This window comes from Pleurodeles waltl, chromosome 8 (genome assembly GCF_031143425.1).
Source record: "Pleurodeles waltl isolate 20211129_DDA chromosome 8, aPleWal1.hap1.20221129, whole genome shotgun sequence".
In the NCBI taxonomy this organism is placed as follows: Eukaryota; Metazoa; Chordata; class Amphibia; order Caudata; family Salamandridae; genus Pleurodeles; species Pleurodeles waltl.
The window spans coordinates 166,404,254-166,418,293 of record NC_090447.1 but is presented as its reverse complement, the minus strand read 5'-3'; the positions used below and the strand labels follow the sequence as shown (position 1 = coordinate 166,418,293).

The 14,040-nt window shown below is 43.8% G+C and overlaps 1 protein-coding gene across 1 annotated transcript in view; it reads right to left on the bottom strand.

Moving 5' to 3' along the window:
* The window catches only part of LOC138249505 (cyclic nucleotide-binding domain-containing protein 2-like), a 611,285-nt gene that overhangs the window by 429,594 nt on the left and 167,651 nt on the right, over positions 1-14,040 (bottom strand). The gene's annotated exons all lie outside the window — the stretch shown is intronic.

Genomic DNA, 14,040 nt, shown 5'->3' with positions numbered 1-14,040 from the left:
ACAGAACTAGGCATAACACAGATGCCATTAAGATATAACAAAAAAAAACAAGATATGTTACCTTATTGCCAATTGTTCAGAGCATTATTAGCAGTTAAAGTACTTCATAAGGATGTCAACTGTTAGTTTCACTCCCTGGAATTATTGGCCTCAGCTGAAGATGGTGGCAGGTAATCAAAAGAAGGTCAAGTATCAGCCACTAATACCCAATAGCATGTGGCCATTTGGAGACTAGCAGTCTTGCCCCTCATACCAGCCTACTCAGGCTGACAAACAGTTCTACCACCTCAGTATGCTCTAATTCCCTGCTTCACATTCTATCTGAACTTCGAATACAGACAATCAATTGTATTTAGTTACACAATTCTATGGGCCTCAACCACAAAAAAGGATTGTCGTATTTCAATATTTGCATTGTACTATGGCCAGCCTCTCACTTTGTGATGCAAAGGTTTCATAAAGTCCTCTTAACACATTTAGACAGATTACTAACATTTCCAGTCCCCCCTTATTAGTGTTCATGAGGCATGAATCAGATTGCAACTCTTAGATGCCTAGAGAGAATGCTGGGGTGAAGGCCAGCATGGGACAGCAGATCTCCTTCCCAAATTTTAAATACATTTGAAAAATGCTGATTTTTCTTTTGGTCCTTGCGCCTAAAAGTGATAGAGACTGCAATAAAAAAGTCAGATAGCTGCATGTTCCCTCAATGCCCAAATTCACATTCAAAAAGTGGAATTTGTCCATGGACAGCTTCCACTTTCCAAAACCATCATCACCATTTTTGAGAAGGACATATTTAATCAACGGTTTGAAACTACAATAGTGGTCATAAAGCACTGAAACATGCCACTGTATCAGGAATCTGTAATGAAGGGTTCCTAGAATTGGGTCCTAGTAATCGCCTCGTGCTAGGGTCTATCTCAGGATCACCTTGTGGACATCAAGGCAGGGTACACTCCATTCCTCCATTCCCCCCCAAATGTGTCCTGCTTCATCACTGGTGTCTTCCCTCATCGAGGCAGGTTAGTACCACCAGGATCAGCTCAACCAAAATGCAGGTATTCAGTTTGGATAAAGTGATAATGGGTATACCTTGGATATCTCCTTTTATTTGATGAGTTCCCATATCACGGTTAAAAATTGAAAGTGGAATGTCCAATGCAAGCAAAATGGCCTTGACGTCCTGTTGTGCCAACATATTTCAGCCGGACAAAATACTGGCCAAATGGGTAATTTGGCTGTCATGATGGCATTAAACTTCCCTGCCTATCCCTTCCTAATTACAGGAAAGTATGTGGAAAAAAGGAGGCATACGGCTCTCCTACATGATAGTACTTTGAAAGGGAAACCATACTTGAGTATTTTCTGAATTTCATCGGTTGTGAGTGGGTGGGCAGTTCCCTGTCCTCAAACTTGCATCAAGGGTAGGGTGCCTTCTTTCATAGACACACAGATCTCTTTTCTATTGCACAGGTCCTGTCTACTCCCTCACTGCCGATGGTTGTTGGATGAGGTGTCTTCTACTATTATTACAAATAACCCTGAAAGATAATTTGCAGAAAGAGCCTCTATTATCCTTGGACCACCACATCTTTTGATGTTGAACCACAGAAATTCCACCCCCTACTGTCACTCAGACATACCCCGTTCCAAATCAGTACAAGCCCGGATTACATTTTGCTCCTGACAGGGATTCATCCATGAGAGGTACTTCCTTCCTTAGCTTCTACAGGGTCCAATGCTTCTCAAAGTTCTCTCCTTGCACAGGAGTTATTGAGGTATAGAGTTCTAGAAGGTAGGCTTCTCTTCCTACTCCAAAGATGCCACATCATCCATCCTCCCCACCCCATCCATCCTGCACTGCATGATTATATTTTTCAATATGGCAGAATCAAGTCAAAGTCAGCCTTAGCTCTCCTGGAGCTTTTAGCTTCTCCCCTAACTGACAGAGCAAACTGATCCCTTCCCTCAAACAAAGTCAACAGAAAGCCCCTTCTGAAAGTGATATGAGAGCTCTAGCTGCCTCCCTTTATTTCTCCAGGGCAAGGCATGCCCATGTCACTGTATGGGTGTTAATTATCCCATGCAGATTTCTCCTCAACCCTCTTCTTCTTCCTGGAACAGGCATTCCTTCTAAATGGGCCTGTTGTGGTGGCAAGGCTTTGACATATCTGTTGGCGATAGAAGTAATTAACTTGACCAGCATGGCAGTTCAAATAACAAATCTCATCAGGGCTCAATCAAAGAAAGCACTGCAACTCCCAAGTAGAGGAATGAGTTTAAATATGGCTAAAATATTGTTACATTTGTCTTTGGTCTTTTGTTTACTTATAGAAAGAGACATTAAAGAAACTGGTACCTTTTCATATTTTCCTTTATTTAGAAAATCTGTGTAAACTTTATAGGGCCATAGAGACCATTGCACTTTGTTTACGTTTCTATCAGATTATATGAACAAATAACAGAAACTGTGTAAATAGATTGTAATTCAGTGGAAATTGAGAAGAAGGCTGCATTTGTTATCTGAAAAAAATCATCCATAGGTGTTCTAAACATTATCAAAGGGCATACACATCAGGATATTTTTTGTTTAGGTTTGATTTGTAATAGCTTGGGAGTCATTCATGGCAAGCATATTGTATTCAGTGCATACTCTCTTTATGAAGACAGAGATTTTACCTGAGACTCATTTTGACATTGGTTTCTTTGGTGCCTGAACTTTCAGCAATTATCTGGAGACCTTGACAATCACATTTTGTATCAGCCCACAGGAGCATTCATGTCTCAGCATTTTCCCACTGGCTGTTTGGATGTGTCCTTTTCTTTTATTTGAATGCATGAGGGACTATTTTGCATAATTTAAGTTTTTGGTGACATTCAATCCTTCTCTTCTCACAAGTATTTTACACATAAATATATTGGAAGAAATTGGGTCATTGGTTAAGGTGGGCGGATGTCCCAGTTAGGCAACAACCACCGTCCTTGTCAGGGTGAACTACAAAAGTCACTAAATTATCTTGTGCTTAACCCTCTGGTAGCTTGGCACAAAAAGCAGTCAGGTTTAATTTTGGGACAATTTGTATAGTATTTATGCAGTGCTCAAAGAATAAGAAAGTGAGAATACAACACAAGAAAAATCCCAAGCCAATTGAGAACAATATCTACTAAATTCTAATAAATAAAATGATACCAGATTGACACACATCCATTCAGTAGAACCAGAGATATTTATTTTTAATGTTTTATGTAAAAAATAACACCTAGAAGCAGAAAGCCCCTCACGGTTATCTGATTATGGGTTCATGGGGGAAATGTCACAAGTTCAGGCCAACCATGAAGAAGTGTGGGTCAGATGAAGGGACCAAGTGAGCCCTGCTGAAGATTTACCTTCCCAAGTCTGGGACTAAGAGTCCCTTTATGTTGGAGGAGGCTACGAGGAGAAGGGTTTTGACATTAAGAGCAGGACATGCATCGTAGATGTTCATTGTTGAAGCACAAAGAGCTGATCATTGCACGAGCCTCACGTTAGTTGATAGTCGTGGATGGCGCGAAGTGCAGGTCTTGCATGTCAGGTCAATGAACACAGTCGCTGTAAGTGCCAAGTTCATGTTTCACTGGAGCTTCACTTTGGCACGGGCCTGTTTGCAGTCACAAATACCCCAAACTTCAGGATTTTCACTTTTTCCTTTAGGAAGAGCTCTCACTGATGCCAGCCCAGGGTCCAGGACCTCAGGAGCACCTCTTGGAGATCAGGGCTCACTCCAGCAGAGTGCAGCAGTAGGGCTCAGGCAGTCCCAGTCAGGTCCAGTTGCAGCTGGTCAGCTGGGCAGTTGCAGGAAGGCCTCTGAAAGTTAGGGGTGTGTGAGGAGCTCCGCTAAGCTGACGGAGCTAACAGGGTTTTTGGAACTTAGAGTGCAGAGTTATCCAATAAACTCTGCTATCCCCTGCCAGCAGAGTTCAACTGGTGCCCAGTTTGGGCTGCACAGCACAAGCCAGACACTCTGTGCTTGCACTGTGCAGCCCATTACTGGGCTGCAGCATGCACCGGAGCAGACCAGAGGGAGGAAGCTACGCTGAGATTCATCGCTGTCGGTCAACGAGATGAGGAAGACCCAGTTATGTCCTTGTCTCTTTCATTGTCATTGTATTTGCATACTGGTGGACAAACAAGGACTGAAATGGCAGCTTTTGCTGCCTATGGCTCTGGTCTGAATTCAGGCCAGGGATGTAGGAAGTGAAAGCTGTCGTTTGAGGTCGGTGCACAACAGGCCTGGCAGCATTCGCTGCCTTTGGCCCTGGCTTGAATTCAGGCCAGGGCCGTAGCAGTGAAAGCTGCCGTTTCAGGCCCCTTGGGCACGGGCCTGCCCCGTGTGCACTTCACATGGGACAGGCCGGTGCACGAGACCTGAAACATCAGCTTTCACTTCCTATGACCCTCCTGAATGCACCCATCTCGGAAGAGCTAAGCAGGGTCAGGCCTGGCTGACCAGACTCGACCCTGCTTAGCGCTTCCGAGATGGGCGCATTCAGGAGGACTCCGCAGGGCACAGAAATCCAGCTTTGAATTCGGCTGAGTTTTTTTTTCAACTCCATGGAATTCCGTGAAGCCGAACTCCGTTCACTCCACCCGGGCCTACTGAAAGCTTGTTGTGTCCCTTTAGCTCACACAGGAGGTCAGTCAACCAAACTATGGAGTCATGTTGAGTAGCCTTGAATGAAGACAAGCAGGTCCAGTGTTCCTTCTCAAACAGCAAGGCAGTCCTTCAAGCATCAGGGCAGTTCTTCTTTTAAATCTTCCACAGGTCCAGGAGTGTTCTAATGAGAGGTTCTGGAGTTTCTTTTTTATACGTGTAGCAAGCCTTTGTGTGGGTGAACTCATTGACCAACACTCAAAACTGGATCTGGTTAGTTCTTTCCCTTCCCCTAGTACAATCTGCAAACTGTCTAAGGTGACAAAAGTCAGGGCAGGCCTTTTGTCAGGTTCCTTTGTTTGTACTGTAGTCAAAGTGTACATGAGACTAGGTAAAGCTCCTTCCTAACCATCCCGGCAGGATGGGCCATCCTGTCCACACCTTTGTCTCACTGTCTGAAAGCAATACATAAACCCCAAGAGCGTAGCCATTCACAGTCATGTGACCCAGGACACTGGCAGAAAGGTATGGTTGATTGGGACAAGAAAATGGTACATTTATAAAACAGGCATTTTCAGACTTGTAACTTAGAATCCAACTTTATCATTAAAGAGGAGTTTGAATTAAAAGTAATTTGACTGTAAACAGCATATCTCTATCTACTCTCAAGCTGAAGTTAGCACTTATTAAAAGTAATAAGGTAACTCAGTGTCAATCAATGGTAGAAACAGGCCTTACAACCGTGAAAAATTACTTTAGATGTTTTTCATTGCCAAGACATGTAAAACTTAAGTACACATAACATATTTTTTAAATACAATGAACCCTGCCCTGTGAGCATTTAGAGCCGAACTCAGGGTTGGCTAATAAGAATTAAAAATAAGGGGTTATGCTTGGTAAAGGATTTATTTTTGCAGGTCATAATGGTAGAGTGCACACATAGGCTACAGTGGAAGGTCCAAGACATGATTGGCGCAATGAATGCCACTGCCCATTAGTAGCACTTAATTTACGGCCCTGGATACAGGCAGTACAGTTTGTTAGGGACGTTTGAGGGAGAGGAGAACAAGCACTTTAGCACTGGTTATCAGGTGAACTGAGTTCTAATGCAAGCAAAATCAAGTTCAGCAAACATTAGGAAGTGAATGTAAAAGGTTTGGGAGAATACCACACCAACCCAAGGATGTGAGATCTGACACAAGGAAGAAAAGTGGCAGTTATGTGAGACCAAGATAAGCCTCAAATCTCGGAGCACATGCCTGCCACTTTTCTTCCTTGTGACTACCATGAAAGAGTTACCCATAACCATATTTCTGAAGCATATTCTATCTTCTTTCTATGTAAATTTGGTACTTTCCAGACCGCGCCTTTGCTTTGAGCCTTGAAAAAGTCACTTGTTGTGACGAAACACGTGTTGGCATGCTTATGCAAAGATGTTCATCCAACTGAGTAAGATGGCTGTGGTTAAGGAACGTTGATCACTTGATGGACCTATGCTGATGTCTTCTAGTAAAGGATCATTTTGCAACTGTTTTCAACTAAAAGACTGATTTATATGTGGACTTTCTGAGTGCGGCGGTGTCTGTTATTAACTTTGTTGAAGTGCTTGTTCTGAACACCAAAATACGCTCTATGGTAGTGGAGTGCACTCAACCGCATTGCACCTACAGCTTTCTATCTAAAACGCCACATTCATACTGTCACCACATTTGGGAAGTGCATCTTACTTGCCACCACTACCCGGCTTGCTTTGTATTTATATTAGGTGTTGGGCGGCCTGGCAGATATAAGTTTTACATGTAATGCGGAAGTGCATGATGAGCCCATAAATACTACTTCACTAGTATAATGTTTACTTATAGTTCTTTCAAATGTTAGGCATAGGCTGTGAAGAGCTTGGAAATATCAACAACTATGCCATAGGCATGCTGGGCAGAAAGTCCTGTTGCATATGTGATATCTGTTAAAGCCCTGAAAGGCCATGGCAGCTTTGCACTTCCCATTTTACGAAGAATGCAGGTTGGCACCATGTCATTGAGGTCACAGTGCTATGATTCTTGGTTTATTATTTCCCAAATCATTAATTCAAGCTTCTAAATTATCAAATGAAAACTGGGACTGCAGCGCCCAGCATGCTTCAGGCTACTAGGCTTCTGGGGTAGAATGTGGGCTGCTGTGCGATTCTGGTGTTTCTCAGCCTTCAGCCGGGTGGCTTAATGCAACTCGTTTGCCTACGTTTATTGATCAATAAATGTAAACCAGCATTCATTCCACAGTTACTAGCAACCTAGGAGTGTTCTCGGGAAGGCGACCTCCAATGCTTTACCATGCAAGAATTGTGTTATAGACTGTTTGTATGGGATTCATACTTTCAGTTTAAATGCCGACGACCCTAATTCAGGTCAGCCAGGGACACTTGTAATTCTAATCGTAAGAGTGAGTATCTTTTTTTGAGTATATTTATTTTAACATCAATAATGATCATGTGCCTAAAAGTTCATTCATATAAGGTGGGAACTTTCTACACAGCTCCAACCACAGGCGAAGAATGGCCTTTTGTCAAGCAATTTCTCATCTGGTATATAAACTGGTAATTTTGTTCCATAAATGTGGTCCCCGGTTTCCGGTGCTCAAATATTTTATTTATTTCTTTCTTTAACACAAATCAGAGTGAATCATAAAGTGCATGTGGACTTTGTGTAAAATAAGGTGTGACACAGTGTAACATCTGGTGGCATCCGCTAGACTGACAATGAATTACCGACTTGGAGACGCCTAGTTGACATTGTGGATTCCAAGGCCAGAAAATTGTTTTCTCTCTCTTTTTAATGAAATTAAATTTGCAGAGAGGAACTTTCACGTTGTTTTTTGTAAAGCTCTCCAATACTGCAGTATGTGTGTGGTGCTATAATTAACATTTACCATAGCCAAAATGTTCCTTTCACATCTGATTGCTGTGAGAGTATTTAGGGCATCATTTACTTGGCCCTTCCACCACCGGAGCGTCACTTTCATCGACGATCCGGTAATGTCTTGTGAATATGGCCCAATCACACGCATCACTTTGCGTGGAAGGGGTGTACAATAGGTGTTGCTGCAACACCCATTGCATTTTGATGCTGCCACAGATTTACGAGAACTCGTAAACCTGAGGCAGCACCAAAAACTAACGCCACCCGAGGGGTGGCATTAGCATGGCGCAACAAGGAGAAATACATTTATTTCCCTTTGTTTTTGCTTTTTCTGTGTGCTGCAGATTAAAAAGAGCAAAACGCCATGAATGATTGTTTATGTGTGGGAAGGTGTCCCTTCCTGCACATAAACAATCATTTCCTGCAACGCAGGCACCCTTGCATTATGTGCAAGGATGTCTGCATTGGAGCTAGGCAGCTAAATTTAGTGCCAGCGATGGGGAAACACAGAGGTGTGCCGTACTTTCATAAACACGGCGCACCCCTGCATTTCTGAAGTGACTCAGCGCTGCCAGTTTAGGCGCAGCGCCACACCACGCCACTTCCGAGTAAAGGAAGGCCCTTAGTTCTTGCGTTATTTTGGTTAACAACATATGTCTATGTTTTTGTGAGGAGCATTTCAATGGTTTTGGTCATTTATGCTATTCGGTTTGCTGCACTTCATTTCCTTAAGTGACATGTGTAGGTCTGCGAATGACCTTCCATTTTAGTGTAGTATCTGTCTTACGATGCCTGTATTCCTCAGGCTATTATGTTTCCTCGCTCAGGGTTTCAACCTTTCTGTTGTTGCAGTAGGGTTACAATTACACATGATTTCGAAGCTTGTTTTTGCCATTTGACAGGTATGGAGTCACAAGAGTTGCTCTCTAGTTAGAGGAGTGATTCTAAACATGGCTTGGGCTGTGCCTACTAAACAGTGTGGGCATCGCACGTGGATTTTGCAGGGATCCATGTGCACAGGGATGGTGTTATCGTATGGAGGCCCGTTTCTCCTATGTGACAGGAATCAATGAAAAATTCAAGGACTCCCGGTATGTGCAAGCACGAGGTTCTCCACCACAACACCGTGCCATTTTTATTGCTGCAGCCACTGGTAATGTCGACTTTCTGTCAGATTTTCTTGGAGCAGTAAAGTTTGGTGCTCCACCCCTTACCTGTCATTTATACACAAATTATATAATACACACTTGTTACACAAATTGACCAGTGTGTACAAAATTATTTGCAGAACGTTAGGTGGCTACATTTACCTTTAGTTAAGGTTCACGCATATACTCTAATTGTAATCGATGTATTTATTGTAATTAGAAATATATACCTCCTTTAATGTATTTAATATTCACGAATGAAAAATATATTCTATTATTATCTACTTTTTTTGAAAATGTATTAATTAATCTTCTGCAAAAAAGAACAATTACTGACATGGTACATACATTTCGCTACAGTCATTATATACATGAAACTGACAGCCGTATACACCAATGACCAGCATAGGTAGTTCAGAAAGCAACAAGAGTCCTGCAACTACTAGAAGAGGGCGGGGCACCAGTCGGGCGAGTGTTCTCAGAGGCCCCAGAAATAGGCAATGAAGGTGGCGAGGACCCGGTATTCCACAGCAAATAGAGACAAAATGGGGCCCATATGTCCTTGGTATGCGCTGCATGACAGACTATTTCTGTATATTGTTCGGACATGTCCTGACAGTATGCAACATCTCGTAGCCACTCCTTCACAGTCGGAACTCTTCTGCATCTACATCATGGCCACACATCTCTTGCCTAGTACCACCAGTAGAGCAGAAACAAGCCAGCGGTCCACCAGGGGTAACTCTGATATATCACACAGCAGAGCAGTTTGGGGTCAGTGCCGGATTACCAAATAGGCAAAGCAGGCACCAGCCTATGGGCCCCATTGCATTTAGGGGCCCGTGACAACAGATCAAAATAATATTGATTTGAGTGTGGAAGAAAATTATAATCAAGCTTTCTTAAATTGTTTCCAAAAGATTAAAAAAAATGAATCAACTCAAAGGATCAAAAACTTTACATTAAAGACTCCATGGAGAAAATATTGTATTAATGTAATGTATTCATCAATAACATTAAGCACATAAACAGACATCAGATTCACATAACAGTTTGTCTCTTAAAAGCTCATCTGTCAGCTTGTAAAAAAATTCAGTGCAAACTATGTATGTGTTATGTTTAGTTTTGTGTAATAAAATTGGTTTATTCAAATTGTTTGTTGGTAAAATTAAAAATGTATTAGGAGATAATTTGTGAGGGGGGGCTGAAATTCCGACTGCCTTGGGGCCTCCACAGGGTTTAATCTGGCACTGTTTAGGGTGCGGGGTCAACAAGTATCACCACAGGGTTGTATGACAAAACCACACATGCAATTACCACACATGCCTTTACAACGTGGTCAAAACAATGCATGCATCATTACCACGCATGCATTTACAATAAACATTTCGGCATGGATATGCCTTTACCTCGAAAATGTGGTTGTAAAAGCATGGTTGGTGAAGTCATATATTTGGTAAAAATTTAAGTGGTAAGTATAACCCCGATACATACATGGATATATATAAATATACAAAAAAACAAGAGTGGTATACCACACTTGTTTTAGTAAACCTCCGGGTGGGTCACATCCCATGGCCATAAAAGGAATAAAGGAGGGGGGCACAAAGGGGACCCCTCCTGTGCTTATTTATGCACTAGGGATTGCCACTTCCCTAGGGCTCATATTTAATTATATGCACCAGCAGCCCTGAGAACTGCCTCCTCCCTATCGCACCTGATGAAATAGACAATGGGTGGCGAGCATGACACCCCTGTAGCCCAAGGGACTTGCATCTCCACTGGGCACATGATGAAGTTAACATGGGGGCCCCCACATCCCCCCTGCAGCCCCAGGATTGGCCACCTCCTCAGGGACCTGCCTGTCCCTCCTTCCCATTGCTTTCCAGGGCACTCAGCCCTGTTGTGTGAGTGCTTGCTGCCTGTCTGTCCCTCCTTCTCTTTGCTTTCTGTGGGCTCTCAGCCCTATTGTGTGAGTGCCTGCTGCTTGCCTGTCCCTCCTTCTCACTGCTTTCTACTTCCTCTCAGCCCTACTGTGTGCGTGCCTGCTGCCTGCCTGTCCCTCCTTCTCACTGCCTTCTACTTGCTCTCAGCCCCGTTGTGTGCATGCCTGCTGCCTGCTGCCTGCTTGTCCCTCCTTCTCACTGCTTTCCCTGGGCTCTCAGCCCCATCACGTGTGTGCTTGCTGCCTTCCTCTCACTCCTTTTCACTGCTTTCCCCAGTTTCTCAGCCCCATTGTGTGTGTGTGCCTGCTGCCTGCCTGTCCTTCTTTCCCACTGCTTTCCCTGGGCTATCAGGCCCTTCTGTGCATGCCTGCTTCCTGTCTATCCTTCCTTCTCATTGCTCCCATTTTGAGAGTACCTGCTGCCTTCCTGTTCCTCCTTCTCACTGCTTTCTGCGGGGTCTCAGCCTCGTTGTGTGCATGCCTGCTGCCTGCCTGTCATTCCTTCTCACTGCTTTTCTCAGGATGTCAGTCCCATCGTGTGTGTGTCTGCTGACTGCCTCTCCCTCATTCTCAATGCTTTCCCCGGACTCTCAGCCCCATTGTGTGTATGCCTGCTGCCTACCTGTCCCTCCTTCTCACTGCTTTCCCTGGGCTCTCAGGTCTGTTGTGTGCATGCCTGCTGCCTCACTGCTTTCCCAGGGCTCTCAGCCCCATTGTGTGAATACTTGCTGCATCCCTGTACCTCCATCTCACTGCTTTACCCGGGCTCCCAGCCCCATTGTGTGTGTGCCTGCTGACTGCCTGTCCCTCCTTTGTACTGCTTTCCCCGGGCTCTCATCCCTGTTGTATGCATGCCTGCTCCCTGCCTTCCCCTTCTTCTCACTGCTTTCCCCGGGATCTCAGCCCTGTTGTGTGCATACTTGCCTGTCCCTCCTTCTTACTGCTTTCCCTGGGCTCTTAGCCCCCTTGTGTGTGTGTCTGCTGCCTGCCCGCCCCTTCTTCTCACTGCTTTAGCCAGGCTCTCAGCCCCTGTTGTGTGCATGCCTGCTGCCTGTCTCTCCCTCCTTCCCACTACTTCCTCCAGGCTGTCAGGCCCATTGTGTGCATACCTTCTGCCCCACTTTCTATTATGAATGATTCATTGATTTCCCCAGGCTCTCAGCCCCATTGTGTGCATGTTAGCTGCCTGCCTGGCTCTCCTTCTCACTGCTTTCCCCAGGCTCTCAGGCCCATTGTGTGCATGCCTGCTGCCTCCTTTTCTATTATGAATGATTCACTGCTTTCCCCGGGCTCTCAGCCCACGTTGTCTGCAAGCCTGCTGCCTGGCTGTCCCTCCTTCTTACTGCTTTCCCAGGGCTCTTAGCTCTGTTGTCTGCATGCCTGCTGCCCCCTGTCCCTCCTTCTCACATCAAGATGGATTCTCTTATTCCCACAGAGATCCACTCTCACACCCAGAGACACCCTCCCACACTTGTTCTCACACCCAGACAGATAGGCCCTGCAGTCAACTCCAGCTGAGCATGGCCAAAGGCAGTGCACAGCATAGGGTTGGGTTGATAGGGGAGTTGGCCGCAGGTGCAAGGTTGGGTGGTTATAGGGGGTTGGCCGCAGGGCATGTACCTATAACTCACAGTCTAATATAACTATAACTCGCACCCTCACCATGCACTGCTAATAACCCCAGATATTAGAGCATATTAGAGCACTCATGCCAACTTTTATATCAATAAAAACATTAGCAGTCAAATTATTGAAGAATAAACTGTGTATGGCGGGGGCGTTACCTTAGGCCACGACTAATAATTATTTTAAATAACTCTGTAACTGCTGAATTTCTCTGGTTTTGTGCGAGACAATTCAGAACCCTACCATAATGTCCCTATACCTTTGTTTATTTCAGTGTGTATATATATATATATATATATATATATATATATATATATATATATATGCTTAATACTTACCTATACTTACCAGTAAAACCTTTACCACTCATATACCTTTACCATTCATGACTTTACAAGATTAAAAAAAAAATACTTACCTTTGAAACCTTTACAACGCATATGCCTTTACCATTCATGCCTATAGAACGAAATTCAGTGAAAACTGCAATATGACAGTGGGGGTCTGTTGTAATGTCTCCCTCTTCACATTGAAGGCTGGTGATCCCATCATATCCCCTATCACGTTTGATAATCCTGGCCATCATTCTGCCAGGCTGATGACCTCAAACCAGGACTAGGACTTCACGCTCTTTAAGTGCCAAGCATCTGCATATGGATTTTAGTACACCAAGCTCTTAGAATTTCAAACCCGATGGACATAGGCTTTAAAAATCTCCCATAACGCGACCACATTAAGAACAGAGTTTTCATTAAACAAGAAGTATTCCACAATGGCGTCCCTAATTTCCCTACTGAAAACCGGATATTGCAATTCAGTATTTTGCAGCAGCCAACAGTGGAACATGACAGGGGAACTTGGTGGACAGAGGATGAGTTTCAGACAGGAGTAGTCAGACAGCATTGGGGGGTATAAGTGTGAGAAAACTAGGCTGATTCCAGAGGCCCCCTAACTTTTTGCCCCCATTTTTCACTCTGTGCAGGTGTTTTCCTGACTCCGATGGTGCCCTGGGTACTGCTAACCAGTCACAGGCCCTGTGCTCTGCATAGAGTGTAAAATAAGTATGCAAATTAGGCTAATTATAATTGGCAGTATCAACCTACTTATAAGTCCCTAGTATATGGTAGGGCACGTAGGTTTAGGGACACCAGCATAGGTAGTGCACCCATAGGTGAACTACTTAAAGGCAAGCCTTCCTTGCTGGCTGCTTTTAAATTAAAGTTACATGAAAATTCTACTTTGGAATTAAAAGTACTTCCAAAGTCTTCAACTACCTTATTTTTACATATAAGTCACCCCTGAGGTGTGCCCTATAAGCAGGGACCTTATAAAATATGTTTTATAAGTCCTGGTGAGGAAACATAGCCAAATTAATTCCCCCCTCATTGTAGTGAATGGAATCCATTGGCTAAAATGGGGAAACCATATTTTAATTGATAAAGTCTTGATAGGAGCAAAATATAGCAAGTTTGGTCTCACACATATTGTTATAAGAAATGCAACGACTTGCCATTGTTGGGTTTAATATAACTAGTTCAGGGAAAGAGTTTTAGAAATCTACCTAAACATTTTAAGATTCCTAAACGATTTAAGTGCAGAAAAATGCTAACTTTCTAAAAGTGGCATTTCTAAAATAGCAATATTAAATTCAACTTCACCAGTCAGCAGGATTTTATATCACCATTCTGGCCATACTAAATATGACCTTTATTCCTGCAGCCAAAACATTCCTCCAAAAAATGGTTGACGCGTTTCAGTCTTTCAAATTCCGGCCT